This window comes from Marmota marmota, unplaced genomic scaffold (assembly GCF_001458135.2).
Source record: "Marmota marmota marmota unplaced genomic scaffold, marMar, whole genome shotgun sequence".
NCBI classification, from domain to species: Eukaryota; Metazoa; Chordata; class Mammalia; order Rodentia; family Sciuridae; genus Marmota; species Marmota marmota.
The window spans coordinates 7327106-7347221 of record NW_026000077.1 but is presented as its reverse complement, the minus strand read 5'-3'; the positions used below and the strand labels follow the sequence as shown (position 1 = coordinate 7347221).

The window sequence follows — 20116 nt, the reverse complement described above, 5'->3', positions numbered from 1 at the left end:
CAGAGAATACAGAAGAAGAGATGGACAGGGTGAGGTGTGGGTGAAAGTACGTGCAGCTTCCTGGTCTGTGCTAGACACACCACACTCCAGGCATCTCCACGTGTTCAGCTCTCTGAACTCTGTCCTTTTGGTGTTTCATGGAGAATTCATTGTGTAAACATGGTTTAACCATGGACCAATGTACCAAGACATGATTGGCAGAAAGAGGATGACCAAAAGCAAGCAGACTAGATGGGTGGCTCGGCAGCCCAGTCTGTTTAGATTACTCAGCGTTTCTTCCTAGAGGGTATGGGTTTGGACTCCTCTGGAATGGAGAGGTTTTCATGACCTCCTGTGTCCTGCATTGGCCAGATATAAGAGCAAGGGAATTTAGCAATCACCACATGGGTTCTACTATCAAAAATTTTTATGGTGTGCAAAGGAATAAAACCCATTTTGATATAATTATACAAATGTGAAATATATCTTATACTAATTAGAACCCCAGTCTTGTGGATGTACACTGGTGAGATTCACTGTGGTTTTGTCATATATGTACACAGGAAAATTATGTCTTTGCTATATATATTGAGAAGGGGGATAACTAGGTCAATGGTGGTTCTATTTTAATTTCTTGAGGAATCTTCATACTTTCTTTCCAGTGGTGCAACAATTTGAAGTCTCATCAACAATGTATGAGCACACCCTTTTAACCACATCCCAGCCAACACTTATTGTTACTTGTATTGTTGATAATTGCATTTCTAACTGGAGTAAGATGATATCTCAGTGTTGAAATGAACTCCAATATCATATATATCTAAAAAAACCCAATTTAAAAAAAAAAAAATATATATATATATATATATATATATATGACTAGTAAGAGGTATTGTTATGTTTGAATTCTTGACCTGGGTAGTATCCACATAGTCATGTGACAAATAATACTTCATGGAGTTTTACATTCATATTAATGTGTCTTTCTCCATGTGTGTGTATTATATGTTGAAAAAAGTTTACATTATATAGTAATAATTTATTTATGATTTATCATCACTGTTCAGAAGTAAAGATGTCTGTAGTTTCCTCTTGATTTTATTCTTTTTTTTTTTTTTGAGAATTAATGTGTTTATTTCATTAAAAGAACATTGAAGAGTGGATCCAAGATGGCGGACCAGAGAGGCAGCATTTTGGGTTGTTCCATGACCTGGGACTCAAATAATGACAATAATGCTTCTCTTTGAGCAATATTCCTGCCCTGTGTATGAATCATGGCCACCAGCCATTCAGGGCTCTGTAAGACTGGAAGACACCGCACCACACTATGAATGGGAGACACCACATGACACAGATCACCGAAGAGGTTCCGCTTTATTACAAAAGGCTGTGTGTTTATATAGGTCTAAGGAGAGGTCGCAGGGCTGAGGTAGATAACAGGTCACCCGTTTATTGGCAAGCTCTTCCATATGTCAGTTCCAGAGCCCAAGAAGTTAATTCTTATTGGGGCTAAGGCTTCCACCAGCAGGATTTGAACATTGGCGCCGGCGGGAACGTTTCACACCAGTGAAAGAAAAAAAGAGGAGAAAGAGGGTCGTTAGGTGCCATGTTGGGGTTTTTCTCTGGGGTGCTGCTGCCATTATATGTTTTCCCAACAGGCTCAAGGTCTCAGTATCAGAGTAGGTCTCCCAACTACTCGCCCACACAGGACTACTGGGTGCCTGAGCCTGACCATTGGCCTCAGCACCTGCACAGCAGAAATCATGGATGCGGCTCCCACACAGGACACTTGGCAGCTTCCCACTGCAGGAACTCTGGCCTGGGCAGCCCCCGTGTGGACCCCTATCTACCAAGGTGGGCCTTCCCTGGTGGCCGCCATCTTGGGACTCTGCAGCAGCAGAAATAGTTCCCTACCAGCAGTAGCCTGCCTGCATCAGAGAAGCTCACACAAGCTCTGAAGTAAGCATGCCACAGAGCTCATCTCTGAATTCGTCATCCAACGCCATTGTCCAGTTCCCCCCACTGGACCTGACACCCCATTGGCAAAAGCAACCACCTCCATCTTGGGTCTTGGGTCACCTTCATCATTATCTTTAGTGGGGGCAACTTCCAATTTGGAACTCTGGCTGGCCAGGTACACAGTTTCTTTTTTCTTTCTTTTTTTTTTTAATTTTTTTTATTTTTTTTAATTTTTTATTGTGGGTTGTTCAAAACATTACAAATTTCTTGACATATCATATTCCACACATTGATTCAAGTGGGTTATGAACTCCCACCTTCACCCCATACACAGATTGCAGAATCACATCAGTTACACATCCATTGATTTACATATTGCCATACTAGTGTCTGTTGTGCTCTGCTGCCTTTCCCATCCTCCACCCTCCACCCTCNCTTTGTAGAGCCTTTTGGGTCTGCTAGGTATAGAATCATATCATCTGCAAATAGTGATAATTTAAGTTCTTCTTTTCCTATTTTGATGCCTTTAATTTCTTTCTTTTTTTTAATTGATTTTTTAAAAAAATAAATAACTGGAATGCATTACAATTCTTATTACACATATACAGCACAATTTTTCATATCTCTGGCTATATATAAACTATCTTGACACCAATTCGTGTCTTCATACAAGTACTTTGGATAATGATGTCCATTACATTCCACCATTGTTGCTAACCCCCTACCCCCACCCCTCTGTCCTATGTAGAGTTTGTCTATTCCTCCCATGCTTCCCCTCCCTACGCCACTATGAATCAGCCTCCTTATATCAGAGAAAATATTTGGCATTTGTTTTGTATACCCAAAGGACTTAAAATCAGCATACTACAGGGTCACAGTGACATCAATGTTTATAGCAGCACAATTCACAATAGCTCAACTGTGGAACTAACCTAAATGCCCTTCAGTAGATAAATGGATAAAAAAAATGTAGCATATACACACAATGGAATTTTACTCAGCAATAAAAGAGAATAAAATCATGGCATTTGCAGGTAAATGGATGGTGTTGGAGAAGATAAAGCTAAGTGAAATTAGCCAATTCCAAGTACCCAGTTTCTAACTACCCCTCTCCTCAGCAGCTGCTAACCAGACATAGTGAGTGCCTAACACAAAACAGCTCTCAGTGGGGCAGGTGTGCAGCATCCAAAGCACCATGGTCAAGACCCTTGGAGAGAAAGGTCCCTCATTAGAAAGTAGTAAGGGAGAGGTTGAATGTGATACAGTTTAGAGACTAGTACAGAGACCAGGAACTGGGAGGTCTTCAGGCGAAATAAGGAGATAAAGACAATGTGCTCACATCACATGAATGGGCCCAAAAATGATCCCTGAGATGTAGTCTTTCTTTGGGGATTGGCAGGTCCCATACCCAACTTCCAGGTGCCCTCCAACCAGGACCAACCCTCCCACCCTGGTTACCTTCACCATCCTGAGGGCGGAGATACCAGCTAACAATAGAGGACTCCACCTATTGGATGAGAAGGTAAGCAGGAAAGATAGTGATCTACAAACAAAATAATCCCTGTGTCTTCCTTCAAGATTTTTTGTTTCTTCTCCCTCTCTATTCTCCTGCCCTCACATCCCCAACATACATGAAGCCAAGTACTTTGCAGGAATTAGGATTTTGAGGACTAAGATGTCTGAATAGTATAATACAGTTGTGTTGCATATTCTTGTTTGTTTGTTTGTTTTCTTTTTTCCACCAATTTTTACTATTTTAACATTTTTTATTTTTCTTAATATATATATATATGTGTGTTTATTTTATGTATTCTACTGTCTTTCTACTTACTTATCTACCCAAAATTACTTTCTCTCTCTTCTCCTGCTACTAGTCTTCCTATTTGGTTTTCTTTTCACACTTCCTAAGATATAATAACTCTGTATCCTCTCTTCTTATCTCCTCAGCATATCATCCTTCTCCTCACCCCCGGTTATTTGTCCACCATCAGAAACTGTGAACCCTTTTACAAACCTACTGAGTATATTGTAAATAATAATTGAATTCATCATCTCTGTACATTGTGACCAAACTGTAAATGTCTTAATAGCAAATATTCATTTTTAGTTGTATATTGTTTATATTGGGATCTGTTAGCATTGTCCTTCACCTCAAAGGAGAGGTATTGGAACCCTACAGTGGCACTATAAGCCCATTGGGTAAAAATGGTAAGGTCTTGAAAACACAGTGCTAGAAGGGAAGAACATGAAAAGACAAGGGAAGAAAGTGCGCAAAACAAATCAAGATACCACATTATTAGAATGGCCAGCAAAGTAGAAGAAATTACAGAGAAGGGGTTCAGGATATACATAATAAAAATATTCTGTGAATTAAATGATAATACAAGGGAGCAAATGCAGGCAACAAAAGATCATTTTGACAAAGAGCTATATAAACAAATATAGGAAGAAAAATATTACTTCAATAGGGAGATATAGGTTGTAAAAACAAACAAACAAACAGAAATACTTGAAATGAAAGAAACAATAAACCAAATTAAAAGTTCAATTGAAAGCATCACCAATAGATTAGACCACTTGGAAGACAGGACCTCAGACAATGAAGACAAAATATATAATATTGAAAAGAATGTAGATCACACAGTGAAAATGGTAAGAAACCATGAGCAGAAAATTCAAGACATATGGGATAAGCATGAAAAGAGCAAATTTAAGAGTTATTGGGATGAGTTATTGAAAGAGTTCCAAACCAAAGGAATGAAAAATCTATTCAATGAAATATCAGAAAAATTTACGAACATAAAGAATGAATTAGAGAACCAAATTCAAGAGGATTACAGGATGCTAAAGGTACAGTATCACAACAAATCCACACCAAGGCACATTATAATGAAAATGTCTAATATACAGAATAATATTAAAAGCCACCAGAGAAAGGAATCAGATTACATATAGGGGGAAACCAAAAAGGATATCTGCAGATTTTTCAACCCAGACCCTGAAAGCTAGAAGATCCTAGAACAACATATATCAAGCTCTGAAAGAAAATGGATGCCAACCAAGAATCTTATATTCAGCAAAATTAAGCTTTAGATTTAATGGTTAAATAAAAACTTTCCATGATAAACAAAAGTTAAAAGAATTCACAACTAGAAAGCCTGCACTACAGAACATTCTCAGAAAAGTATTCCATAAAGAAGAATTAAAAAACAACAATGAAAATCCACGGAGGGAAGTATTTTACACTAAAGGAAAAACTAATCAAAGGAGAAACCAAGTCAAATTAAATACCAAAAATAAACAAAAATGGCTGGGAATACAAATCATGACTCAAAAAAACCCTGAATGTTAATAGCCTAAAACTCACCAATAAAGACATAGACTGGCAGATTGGATTAAAAAAGACTCAACAATATGCTGCCTCCAAGTGACTCATCTCATAGGAAAAGACATCCACAGACTGAACATGAAAGGTTGGGGAAAATTATGCCACTCACACGGTCTGCAGAAGCAAGCAAGCATTTCCATCCTCATATCAAATAAAGTAGACTTTGAGCAAAAGATAATCAAAAGGGATAAAAAAAGGATATTTCATATGGCTTTAGGGGGTTATTCATCAACAAGACATACCAATAATAAATTAATATGCTCCAAACAATGGAGAATCTACACTCATCAAACAAACTCTTCTCAAGTTCAAAAGTCAAATAGACCACAACCCAATAATTCTGGGTGATTTTAACACACCTCTCTCACCACTGGATAGATCTTCCAAACAAAAGCTGAACAAAGAAACGATAGAACTCAATAATACAATCCATAACTTACATTAAACTGACATATATAGAATATTTCATCCTTCAATGAATGAATACACTTTCTTCTCAGCAGCACATGGATTCTTCTCTAAAATAGACCATGTATTATGCCACAAAGCAACTCTTAGCAAATTCAAAAACTAGAGATACTACCCTGTATCCTATGAGATCATAATGAAATAAAATTAGAAATCAGTGCAAAAAATTATAAAAGCTACTCCAACACATGGAGACTAAATAATATGCTACTGAATAAACAATGGATTGCAAAAGACATCAAGAAGGAGATTGAAAAAATCTTAGAGGTGAATGAGAACACAGATACAACATATTGAAATCTCTGGGACACTAGGAAGGCAGTTCTAAGAGGAAAGTTAATTGCATGAAGTTCATTCCTTAAAAGAAGAAGAAACCAACAAATAAATGACAACATTATGTCTCAAAAGCCTAGAAAAGAAAAACAAATCAACACCAAAAGCAGCAGCAGAAGAATTTAAAACAACAGAAGACAAGAAATAATTAAAATCAGAGCTGAAATCAATGAAATTGAAACAAAAGAAACAATTGAAAAAGTTGACAGAACAAAAAGTTGATCTTTGAAAAAAATAAATAAAATTGACAAACCTGTAGCCATACTAACAAAGAGAGGGAGAGAGAAAACTCAAATAACAACATGTTTTTCATTAAAAAGGAAATATCACAACAGACACTACAGAAACACAGAAGATAATTAGAAATTATTTTGAAAACCTGTTCTCCAATAAAATAGAAAATATCAAAGGCATCAACAAATTCTAAAGTCAGATGATTTACACAAATTGAATCAGGATGATATATACAATTTAAACAGATAAGTTTCAAGCAATGAAATAGAAGATGCCATGAGAAGCCTACCTGTTGGGAGTCACCCCGGCTCCAAAGACTAACTTCCCCTTCCCCGGAGAAGAGCCTTCCAATGGTGAGCCCTGCTGGCTCACATGGTCCTTACCTACCAATCAGACTAGCCCTGCTGGCTCACATGATCCTTACCCACCAATCAGACTAGCCCTCCTGGCTCATATGATCCTTACCCACCAATCAGACTAGCCCTCCTGGCTCACATGATCCTTACCCACCAATCAGAAAGCACCACATGCCAACTGTCAAACCCTTCAACCATTAAACTGTCATAACTGTCAAACCACCCCCGACTCTATAAATATATAGAGCTGTTCCTCAATAAACGGGCATTTTCTCTGACCATGAGCCTTGTTTGTTCTTTCACTACCAACCAAGAAAAACTCAGAATTGGATGGATACCCAGCTGAGTTCTATAAGACCTATAAAGAAGAACTAATACCAATACTCTTCAAATTATTTTGTGAAGTAGAAACAGAGGGAGCGCTTCCAAAGTCATTTCATGAGGCCAATATCACCTTGATTCCAAACCAGGCAAAGGCACATCAAAAAAAGAAAACTTCAGACCAATATCTCCAATGAACATAGATACAAAAATTCTCAATAAAATTCTGACAAATACAATACAAAAACATATCAAAAACAGTGCACTATGATCAGGTGGGATTAATCCCAGGGATGCAAGTTTGATTCAACATATGAAAATCAAAAAATGTAATTCATCACATCAATAAACTTAAAAACAAGAACCGTATGATCATCTCAATAGACACAGAAAAACCATTTGACAAAATATAGCATCCCTTCATGTTCAAATAATTCTCAACATTGTAAAAGCTATCTATGCTATGCCCCAGCCCAACATCATTCTAAATGGAGAAAAATTGAAAGCATTTCCTCTAAAAACTGGAACAAGATGGGGATGCCCTCTTTCACCACTTCTATTTAACATAGTTCTTGAAACACTGGCCAGAGAAATTAGACAGACAAAAAAAAAGGAATACAGATAGCAAAAGAAGAACTCAAATTATCAATATTTGCCAACAATATGATTCTATACCAAGAAGACCCAAAACATTCTACCAAAAGACTTCTAGAACTAGTAAATGAATTCAGCAAAGTAGCAGGATACAAAACCAACACCCATAAATCAAAGGCATTTATGTATATAAGTGGCAAATTCTCTGAAAGAGAAACTAGAAAAACTACCCCATTTATAATAGCCTCAAAAAAAATACTTGGGAATTCAACTTAACAAAAGAGGTGAAAGACCTCTACAGTGAAAACTACAGAATGCTAAAGAAAGAAATTAAAGAAGACCTTAGAAGATGGAAACATCTCCCTAATTCTTGGATAGGCAGAATTAATATTGTCAAAATGACCATACTACCGAAAGCAGTATACAGATTTAATGCAATTCCAATTGAAATTCCAATAACATTACTCATAGCAATAGAAAAAGCAGTCATAAAATGCATCTGGAAAAATAAGAGACCCAGAATAGCCAAAGAAATCCTTAGCAAGAAGATTGAAAAAGGTGGCATCACTATACCAGACCTTAAACTATACTGCAGAGCAATATTAACAAAAACAGCATGGTATTGGCACCAAAATAGACCTGTAGACCAATGGTACAGAATAGACGACACAGAGACTAACCCACATAATTACAGTTATCTTTTATTAGACAAAGGTGCCAAAAACATACATTGGAGAAAAGATAGCCTCTTCAACAAATGGTACTTGGAAAACTGGAAATCCATATGCAACAAAATGAAATTAAACCTCTATCTCTCACCATGCACAAAACTCAACTCAAAGTGGATCAAGGACCTAGAATTAAACCAGAGACCCTGCATCTAATAGAAGAAAAAGTAGGCCCAAATCTTCTACTTTCTAATAAGACTCCTATAGTGCAAGAATTAAAATCAAGAATCAATAAATGGGATGGACTTATATTAAAAAGCTTCTCCTCAGCAAAAGAAACAATCAGTGAGGTGAATAGAGAGCCTACAGCTTGGGAGGAAATTTTTACCACTTGCAGATAGAGCATTAATCTCTACGGTACACAAAGAACACAAAAAGCTAAACACCAAAAAAACAAATAACCCAATCAATAAATGGGCCAAAGACATGAACAGACACTTCTCAGAAGGTGATATATAATCAATCAATAAGTATATGAAAAAATTTGACCATCTCTAGCAATTAGAGAAATGCAAATCAAAACTACAGGAAGATATCATCTCACTCCTGTCAGTATGGCGGCTATTAAGAATACAAACATCAGGGGCTAGGGTTGTGGCTCAGAAGTAGAGTACTCACCTAGCACATGCAAAGTCCTGGGTTTGATCCTCAGCACCACATAAAAATAAAGATATTGTGCCCAACTACAACTAAAAAATAAATATTAAAAAAAAGAATACAAACAACAATAAGTGTTGGAGAGGATGTGGGGGAAAAGGCACACTCATACATTGCTGATGGGACTATAAACTGGTGCAGCCAATATGGAAAGCAACATGGAGATTCCTTGGAAAACTGGAATGGAACCCCCTTTGACCCAGCTATCCCACTCCTCAGTTTATACTCAAAGGACTTAAAAACAACATACTACAGGGACACAGCCTCATCAATGTTTATAGCAGCACAATTCACAATAGCTAAACTGTGGAACCAACCTACATGCCCTTCAGTAGATGAATGGATAAAGAAAATGTGGCCTGTATACACAGTGGAATATTACTCAGTATTAAAAGAGAATAAAGTCATGGCATTTGCAGGTAAATGGATATAGAGTTGGAGAATATAATGCTAAGTAAAGTTACTCAATCCCAAAAAACAAAATGCCAAATGTTTTCTCTCATATAAGGAGGCTGGTTCATAGTTGGGTTGGAAGGAGGAGCATGGGAGTGTTAAATGAATTCTAAATAGGGCAAAGGGGTGGTAGGGCAGAGGAGGGGTAATGGGGGTATGAAAAACAGTGGAATGAGATGGACATCATTACCCTAAGTATGTGTATGAAGACACGAATGGAGTGAATATACTTTTTATATAACCAGAGGTATGAAAAATGGTGCTCTATGTATGTAATATGAATTTTAATGCATTCTACTGTCATATACAACAAGTTATAATAAAAAAATTTTAAAAAACCCAATGTGTTAGTGAAGGGTCAGAGAGATCATCCCAAATGTGAGGGTCAACTTTCTGTTGAGGGAGCCCTAAGACCAACAGACTACTCCAGCAGTATTATGGACCTTGGGTTTGAATGGAGGACAAAGTGAGGTATAAGAGTGGAAAAGTGTAGAGTTTTGAATCAGAGTGGTGACAGTGTGCTTTAACCCACAAGCAGACCTCAGTAGGCACTGAAAAATATTTCTGTCCAAGGTCTTAGATAAGGATATCTATAGAAGTGGATGTCCAGGGATTAGAACGCAGATGTGTGAAATGCAGGACAGCCCAGAGGAGCTTTAGTGTTGTCTACAATTACCTTTAATGACTGCAATGTCCTGGCTGTGTACCAAGTCTGGTGAGGGGCAGATAGTTTCTCCCCATCAAGGTTTATAGGTAAAGCCTCAATCAGGCCTGAGAAAGCTTAAACACGTCTTTAATCATGTGCTGGACTCATTAAGAACATCGATCTGTAAATTCATTCTGGGACGATATGGATTATTGTAATTTGGACCTAGCACAGTTTCTGGCATTTAGTAGTTACACCATGGATATTTCTTAAAAAATAGTATTTTTAATGAAAACATCAAGATTTGCCTTTTCACTCTAGTGTTAATGAAATTTCTCTGCATGAGAGAACTCACCATGAGGAATGAAGGAATGAAGTTAGCTGACAAGACTACCAGTGACCCATCAGAGGACTTTGTGTTTCCAATCTGCTATGGTTTGGATGGATCCCCTCAAAAGCATGCATTGAGAACTTACTCCCTGCTGTATCAGAGCCAGGAGGTAGGACCTAGTGTGAAGTGTTTTGGTCAGGAGAGCTCCGCCCTTATGAATGGATCAATGCTGATTATAGAAGAGCTTGAGGCTTTGAATTCAATCTCTTGCTCTTTTATCCTGTGATGACTTCCAGCATGTTCTATGAAGCAGGGAGACCTCACCAGGTGCAGCCCTTTGTTCTTGGACTTTCCAGCCTCCAGAATACTGAGCCAAATGAATTTCTTTTTTTCCTAGTATTTTTATTTATATATTCCAAAGCAAAACTCCTTGTCCCCAAAACAACAAACCATATATTAATGCATAAAAAGTGTATTAACACAAAGTGACAAAATCATGTTAATTGTACCTCTTTACTTTGACCCATGGATTTTTCTCAAAATTCTACCATTTCTTTTCATCTTTCAATTTTCTTCACAGCTGGCTTGCTTAAAATCTTTTTACTGCATGCCCCTTGTATTGTTGTTCTCTCTACACATCTCCTCTGTGTCCTCAACTATTGTTTACAAATGAATTTCTATTGTTCTTAAAAAAAAAAGATTTGCCTTTTCACTTATGACTTAAAGAACATTAGTCCAGTGGTATGGTTTTTACAAAACATAGCAAAAGTAAAGCCGAAATCACGAATTTAAAGTTTTTCATTAAAGAATGCTGATTTATTATTCCTGGTACTTTAGCTTACTTAAACAATATTTATAGTTTATATAAGCTGCAATTTTTCTTCTTAGCTCTATTGTTAGCAGTTTCTCTCTTTTATTAATGCTAGATCATAGGTGAATCGGTATATCAAGATGCTTATGAAACAGTTATTATTCACAAGAACTATACAATCTTAATCGAAACATAAATTTTTCAGTGCTTTAAGATTACATAGTTCTAGTGACAAATGTTATCAGGAACAGAAGAACAGAATAACAAAAAAAATCTCATATACAGTTGAATACTCGATAATATAACTTATTTAATATTTTTCATATCTTTGTTCAAATTTCCATCTTTATTTTATTGAATCATCGGCTATTTGGACATTGAAAAAAAAAAGAACATGGAGATTTCCCTTATTAGTCTCAATTCAGCAAATTGAAATCACTTGCTTTTTAAAGATTAAAAAAATGAATCGGGGAAGAAACTACTAATATAAATGAATATGTATATGTACATATATATGCATATTAAAATATATATGCACACTTACACACAAAGAGATGCATATGTGTATGGTTGTCTATCAGCATGCTCCTTTTTTGGCAGGAGTTGCACAGTCTTACCACCATCCTTCCCCTCTGTCCCCCCAGTCCATCAGGACTACAGAGCACTATCAAGCGGGGATGTTCCTTGAGCCTCACTGCTGCTGAATGTGAGCACAGACTTGAGAAGGGGTGTATGGTAGCCCTTTACGCCTTTATCTCTTCCACTTTCAACAACCAGTGATTCAATTGTCCCATCCACTCTCCTAGAAAATTATTACTGAGAACCGTCTCTCTTTGTCCACTGCAGACCAGAGTTGCTTGGTCTGCAGAACTAACATTTGTCTAAGCTTGAGCAAGAATTCTGCTGTGGTCAGTAACCCTCTGAACATTTGTCTCTGGCACTGGGTAAGCAAAGTACAATCCAGAGTTAGTGTCTACTCCTGTCAGGTGCCATGTGTGGCCCTCAGGTCTACCAGCATCAGTATCACTGGCCAGAATGTTCAAGACCTTCCCTCCATGAATTCTGTACCCATCTACTGCCTTTATCCCTTTTGCAGGAAGACAGAGAAATTCCTACTGGCAAGATCCCTGAAAGGATGGGAGAAGAACATGTCCTGATTGAGCCCCATATCTTTCTGCAGTACCATATCCACTTATTTTGTGGACCTAAATGGTCATGTTAATTGGTCACATGGGGACATGGGTTGCCAGTTCTAACAACCTTCCCTACCTGGAAGGAGGTTTTTACGACGGGTGTCATGTCCTACTTGAAAGCACTCCTGATATCCACAGGGTTGCTCCCCACATGGTGGTCCTTTTAGTGCATTGTTTCCTCTGACCTTCTGCCTGACCATGGGAGCATGACTTTTGGCCACTTCCCGTGATTCAGTATATGCCCAGACCCAGGGAATTTTGCCATGGTTTGAGTGTCATTTGTGCAGTTCAGCACAATGAGCTGACTTTTTTTTTAATCTTCTCCAATCAGAGCTGCTTCCATGAAACATGATGTTGTCATTTCAACTTGGACCTGCCACCCACAAGCAGCTTTCTGTTGGCCAGCTGAGAGCTGTTCCTAGGTCTGGGTCCAAGTGTTGATCGACTTCAGAAGCTCTTTACATAGTCCCAATCCTAGGGAAATGGGTTGTGTGCTCATGACTACCTCCTCCTTGCCTCCCTCAGGTAGCATGGTCCTGTGTAAACCATTCCTATTTGATTGAGGTCTCTTTGGGAAGTACCATGCCCACTAGATTTCCCTGATGTCACCTAAGACATTGTGGTATTTCTGGTTTCAGGATGAGTTTAGAAAATCTGTTCATGAGGGTGGCTTGAATTAATTATCTGATAGTGGAAAAGAAAAGTGAAAATGGTTAGAATCAAAATGAGCTCACCGTGGTCAACCCTTACAAACTATCAAGAAAGGTGGGAGTCATGAAGGAAGTGCTTTTATGCATATTTACCTCAAATCCATGATAAAAGTCTCTGCCAGAAGCAAACCTGCAGGAATGCCATGGTCACCAGGGTTCAAAAAGTACTTCAGCAAGGACATATTCTAGGAACTTTATTTCCATTTTCAACTATCCTCACCATAATTTTTAATCTTTGTGGCTAGATAATATTCTTTCAAAATACTTGATGTAATCCTTCTCAGATTTCTCTATAAAAAAATCTCCCATTGCAACAGCATCTTTTAATGGGCCCACGGTTTTCTAGGGCACACCTATTCTCATTGCCCTGCACTGCTATTACAATGATGAGTCTCATTAACTTTTGGAGAATTTATCTTTAATTATTTTTGCGATTCATTGACAGTATCAAGAAAGTACATTCCATTTCAGTGAAATTTACTGAGTACCAACCTCAGTATTCCCTGGGAGGTGCTGGGAGGCCTTTGTCATCAGCCCTAATTTATGTCCCACTTGGCGATCTTGTAGAGAGAATGTGTCCCTGTGAGCACAGCAGAGGTTACTCTACATGCTATGGGCTGAAGTAATCTGACAATTCCCTGTTTAGCATTAATAGTGCGATAAGGATGTAGTTCCGCGCTTTCTGTTTTATAGTATTGGTTAATAAAGCCATCCCACAATCAGATCCTTCCCCATAACACAATCAAGTGGAAAGAGAGGAAAAGATTCACTTTAAGTTGTATCAGGGCAGCTCCCTTGGGAGTTGTTGTTGGGTTACTTAATTTTACTCCCCCTTCCCTGATTTTTTCAAAGACAACATACCCATCTTTTGGCCAGTACCACAAAATTTTAAAGAGAGCCCCACATAAATGGTTAAATGATTACTGCCAACCAGGCAGTGACATACACCCTTTAATCCCAGCTACTCAGGAGGCTGAGGCAGGAGGATCACAAGTTTGAGGCCAGGTTCAGCAACTTAATGAGACCCTGTCTCAAAATAAAAAATGAAAAGGGCTGGGGATGTGGCTCAGTAGTAAGGTGGCCCTCTGTTCAAACCCTTGTACCAATAAATAAATAAAAGATAACTGCCAGATAATCATTCTTGAAAGTTACAGAACCCAGGTTATCTGGTGACATTTGCAATGCCTCCACTTAAGTTCTTAGTCCTGTGTATCACCTATCACAAAGCATAAAAGTGGCTTGAAGTTTACCTTCCTAAGATATAGCATTTATGTATTGAGGAAATACAGGCAGGCATGGTAAGTCAAAGCTGGGATCCCAATGAGGAGTTGCTTTGGTTATTCTGGGTCTTTTATTTTTCCAATTGAATTTCAGATCTGTTTTTCCTTGTTCTGTGAAGAATGGGATTGGTATTCTGATGAGGATTGCATTGAATGTATATATTGCTTTTGGTAGTAAGGCCAGTTTAGCAATATTAATTCTGCCTAGCCATGATCATGGGAAGTCTTTCCACCTTCTTGCGCTTACGTTCAATTTTCTTCAGGGTTTCTTAATTATCATTTCATTTTACCTCCTTAGTTAGATTTATTCCTAGGAATTTTTTGAGGCTATTGTGAATGGAATCATTTTCCTGATTTCTTTCTCACTAGATTCTGTATTGGTGTCTAGGTAAGTTATTTACTTTTTAAGTTGATCCTGTTACTTTTCTGAATGTATTTATTAGCTCTAACAGTCTTCCGATGGAACTTTTAGACTCTTCTAAGTACAGGATCTTATTATCTGCGAACAGTGAATTGGACTTCTTCCTTTCCTATTTTATTCCCTTTGACCTTCTTCCCTTGCCTAGTCATCCTGGCTGGATTTTCTAGTATTACATCAAACAGGAGTGGTGAAAGTAGACACCCCTGTCTTGTTCCAGATTTTAAAGGAAGTTTTCGGATTTTTCACTTTCACTTGGATATTGACTTTGGGTTTGTCATATATATAGCCTAGTTTCTCCGGCCCCTTATGACATCTATGACTCACTTCATGTTGGCACCTGAAACTGACACTTTGAAACAGTCAGCCATCCTGGGTCTTTTACTGTAACTCTGCTGAACTTGTTCCTTAAAACTCTTATGTGACCACCTAACGTGAATCTTTTCATTTATATCTGCTCTCTGCCTTTGCATAGCATCCTGAAACCTGTGGCCAACTTAACCTTTTGGTTCTCTCTCTCTCTCTCTCTCTCTCTCTCTCTCTCTCTCTCCCCCACCCCGTGTGTGTGTGTGTGTGTGTGTGTGTGATGTATGATATGCACCTTGAGTGTTGGAAATATTATAGATTAAAATTAAGATTGAAATGGATAAAAGAACTTGTGATTGCTTTGGTCCAGAGACCAAGTGAATCAGGTGGATTTTCAGTGAATTACAACTGGTGGAAGTGGTGTATGTGGCTTTTGAACTTAGTGAAAAACAATGAATTATTAAATTTAATATTTGTCAATACATTTTGACATTTTGTGAAGAAACCAAGGTGTCTAGTACCTTTCAATCACACAGCTACAACTTGGCAATATTAAATTTTTTTTTAACCTGTCAGTGTCCATTTTATTCACTCTCTGTCTCAGTAACTGGGTCAAGATTTATACTCTACTGGGAAGAGAACTTTGAATCTCCTTTTCAATCTTCTACTTTCACTCACAACAATGTTTTTGATAATACCCCAAATTCTGGGATGTTCTAAATTCAGTGATAGGCCAGAGAATAGAAGAAAAGAAAAGATTTTTTCAAGTTATTCCAATAACAGCAGAGGGCAAAATAAACAAGAAACTTCCCCATAATCCTAAGCAGATGTTGAAGCTCTTGACTCAAAAGGGCACTAGGACAACTATCAAGGGGTCATAGGGAGCTGCTTTCCACCCAGAATACTCACCAAGTACTTCTTACAGATTAGCCCCCTATCCCCAAACCTCCCCTGCCAAGCACTGTCCTGCTCATCTATGGCCAGTGGAGATCACAAGCACTTTCCTTTCCCAAGGTTTATTCAATGCTCTTAGCTCTGGTGTGGCAGACATATCCCATCCTATAACCTGTTCTAATGCTGGTAGCTATGGAACCTGCCCAGGACCTGGTTTCTGCTTTACCCGACTATCATTTGTTTGGAACGGGTCAATAAGCCCTTTTATTTCAGACTTCCTTTGGCCTCAAGAGTTTTGCTTTAACAGTTTCTACATCCATTTTAATTCTCAAAAACCTTTTAAAATAGTCCAACTTTCCTGGGATGATTCCTGTAATTGTAACTCCATTTTCACTACCTTTTTCTTAATTAGCCTCTTGTTTATGTTAGCAATGGTAAGAGCTATAAAGCGAAACTGAGACACCCAAATAGAAAAGTTTTCTCATAGGTACAGTTACACAGGGTACCCAAGAAGAAGGGTCCCCATTAAATCAGAGCGTCTAACACGACATGGGGGATGAGCTTAATAAACAGTTGAATATTCCAGTCATATTGAATCTAGCTCCACACACGTGCATAGGAAGCATTAAAGCTGCTTCACGTGGCCTGCTCCAGGCAGCGTTTATGGGGATATGGCAAGTCCTGTTCTCAGCATGAAAGCCATTGTACAGTGACTTTATATAGTTCCCCTGGCCAAATGTTCCCTTGGGATAACCCTGTGTAGGTCTGCATCAGGAAAAGCCATCTGAGTGGTTCCGTATGGAGCTGTGTATCTTGCATCAACCCAAACATTCTCTTCCACTCTGTAGCACTTAAAACAAACACACTGCTCTGCAGAGTTGAAGTGAAAGTAAAGGATTTTACTCTCATCATCCATTTGAAGAAAGAAAATGAAACTATTTCTTCAAACCAAACCCTCTGATTTCCATAGAATGTTGGAACTGTGCTTCCCAACAGTAATGGCATGGTGCCCAGAGTCCTAAAAGTACTCTCTGTTATTCCAGCAATTTTTCCCAGGGAGTCACTCTGAAGCTGGTGGTCTAAGTTCAGGCAGACTGAATTCTGAGCTTGGTCTAGCCTCAGTCAGACTCAGGCTCTCTTCCATTTTCACTTTAGGCATCCTGGCTAACAAGGACCAAGGGACTGGAAATGTTACTGTTTCCTAATTAAATGCATCCAAGGGAGAAACTCCCCAGGTGTTAGTCCTGTCTCTAAATATCAGTGGTTAATGGTATCCTCAGTAAATTGTTGCAAGCATAGCTGTTCTTGAACACCATGAGAGGACTTCCCTGGGACGTCTCCACATCCCTCACACTTTTATCATTGGCCTTTCCACGTAATAAGTTTTTGTGAGCCAAGGGCTATGCTAGCAAATTCCACTTCACTCACCAAAAATGCCCATTCACCCTTTAGAAGCCAGTTGGAAGTCTCAGATTGACCGACCTGTGCTTCTGATCAACTAGCTTAGAAAGGGTTTGATTAATTTGCTTAAGTGATTCAAACATCCCAGGCATACATCTATATTTTCTGGTGCAAGAGGATGGGAAATTTCCCTTCAATTTCTGAAGTTTCCCTGGAACAAAATAATAAAGATGAAATAGAAAGGTATAAAATATATTCATTCTGGGAAAAGGAAATTTACTGCATGGGGGTATATCAGAGAAGTACAATTTCCCACTACTCCAATGTCATTCAGAAGCTTATAAACCCCCTTTCCTACAAGGGAGGTGCAAAATAGCATATGTAGACAATTTGGGGGTAGTTAGCTATTAATTTGTAGGGAAACTCCCTGTGCTTGGGACAAAGTACACTTGCCCCTGGAATGAACAATGATTGGTAAATCATTCTCTATGGGATGCGAATAGAGGACTATGGAAAAGGACAGGTCTGGGCAGATGTGTTGACAGGCTTGAGTCTTCCTGTGATATGAGTTTAGTTAATGAAATTTCAGCGAGGTAATTGCTTCCTCCCTGGGTTCAGGAATTTAAGCATCAAGGAGAAATCAGGGGGAAGCTTGTTCTGGCATTTGGTGCTCTTTATGTTCCAATTATGTAGCTAACCAGAATTTTGAGGTTCTCGATTTTGGGGTGAGAATCCCTGAAATCTTTCATCAGTTTACTCTATAGGATGTTACAACAATGAATAGAGGTGCACAGGCTAATTTGGCAAAACATCTGGGAAGGAGACAGCCACTTTTCAGAACCTCCTTGTGTTCATCCATCAGGAGGCTGTTTGAACCTTGTTCCTTTGCTTTCTTAAGGGTACCTCACTGCATAACTATGATGGGCACTTGGAAAATCGTGAGGCAATATGATTGGACCCAGGGGCTTGGGACAATGCTGACAGACTGAGGAGAGAAACTCAGCAAGAACTGTCTGTGGAGCTATTTCAGCATTCCTTCCTTTAGGGTATAGGACAGGACCCTGGTAGAATGAAGAGATATTTATGACTCACTATGCTGTGCCTTAGAGAGTGACATGAGTCAAAATCTGGCCCAAAATCACAACAACAAAATATATCATTCTCCAATCTATCTTGGTGAATATCCCATGTTCACATCTGCTCCCCACCCCTGCAACATGAAGAGTAGTCCAAAAGAACACAGAGAGTTCTAACCTGTTATAGCGCAGAGTGCAGCTGAACGCGCCTCGGTGCTGGTCTCCTCATTCTTCAAGGCAGGACTGGGGCTTTAAATGCTATGCCCTCTGCTGGAGTCTAACGACCTTGAACTCTTGCTGCAAGCTTCATTGCCCATCCTCTCTTTGACAATTTAGTCCTGGCTAATTGAAAATGTGTTTCTAAACACTGGTGTTTGTTTAAAAAGATGTTATTCCTTATCAATGTGTCGACTTTTGGGGGAAAAGTTCAGTGGCAAGTTAGGATGGAGGATGGAACTGTTTCACAACTAATCTACACAATGTATTCCTGTCAGCACAGTGGTGCACACCTATAATCCCAGCTATTCTGGAGTGCTAGACAGGGGCATGGAGAGTTTGAGGTCAATCTGGACAATGTGGTGAAATGCTGTCTTTTTGGAGCGGGGGACCAAGAATACAATTCAGGGGCACGCAACCACTGAGCCACTGCACCTCCCTATTTTTTTTTCTATTCTACTTAGAGACAGGTCTCACTATGTTGCTTAGCTCCTTGTTTTTTGCTGAGTCTGGTTATGAACTCTCCATCTTCCTAGCTTATCCTCCCAAGCCACTGGGATCACAGGCATGTGCTTCCATGCCTGGTGAGATGCTGTATCAAAAAAAGAAAAAAAAATATTATATCTTCCTGAATCTTCCTGTCAATGAATCACATGAAAGTGTTTCTTTACTTCCTCAGGCACAAAAATGTAAACTAATGATTACCAATTATACTGGAGGGAACTTATCAATTGGACTAGATTATGTTCAAGTCATTTCTTAGCTAGTCTCTCTGTCCACCTCGTGGAAACTTGCATCAGGAATTTCTCGGAAGAAGTGATCAAGACATAGACAAGAAAAGCAGGAAAAAACATCCTATTTTGTGTTAATAATCACGGCTGGGTCCTGCTTGGTGTGTTCACAAGCCCCTTTTCTACCCAGCAGGATCATGGGAAGGCTGGCTTATCATCTGGAAGGAGGGAGGTCTTGTCCAAGCCTCACTGTGGTGGCTTGAAGCTTGAAGCAGACCAGCTCTTGGTTGCACAGGCACCTCCTGACATCACTGGGATTTACGTAGATAGTGATCTGAAGGAAGAAAACGGGGGCTCTGATCCTCAGAGCTAAACCTGAAGCATTTCCCAGCCTCCATATGCAGGTGGAGCCTCTAACCAAGGACCAATGAGAGAAACTGTGTCTGGTCACCCTGGAATTCCTTGGCTGTATTAGTTGAGGCTAGAGATAGTCTCAACTTCAGAGTGGCTTTTGAACATTTACTTATAAAATGTGGATGTTGAGTAAATAGATTGGGTGGTCAAGCATATGCAATTTTATTTAAGCTATACTAGCGATTTTAGTGGCAAAGATGGTCAAGAAGGGGCTAGGCT

General features: G+C 38.9%; 1 protein-coding gene across 1 annotated transcript in view; it reads right to left on the bottom strand.

The window, feature by feature from the left end:
- LOC107156207 (3 beta-hydroxysteroid dehydrogenase/Delta 5-->4-isomerase-like) overlaps nt 1-18869 on the bottom strand; it is a 41260-nt gene extending 22391 nt beyond the window's left edge. Inside the window, exon 1 of the mRNA XM_015502253.1 lies at nt 18715-18869. The gene's annotated coding sequence lies outside the window, so the exon portion shown is untranslated. The remainder of the gene's footprint in view (nt 1-18714) is intronic.
- Nucleotides 18870-20116: the final 1247 nt, after the last annotated feature.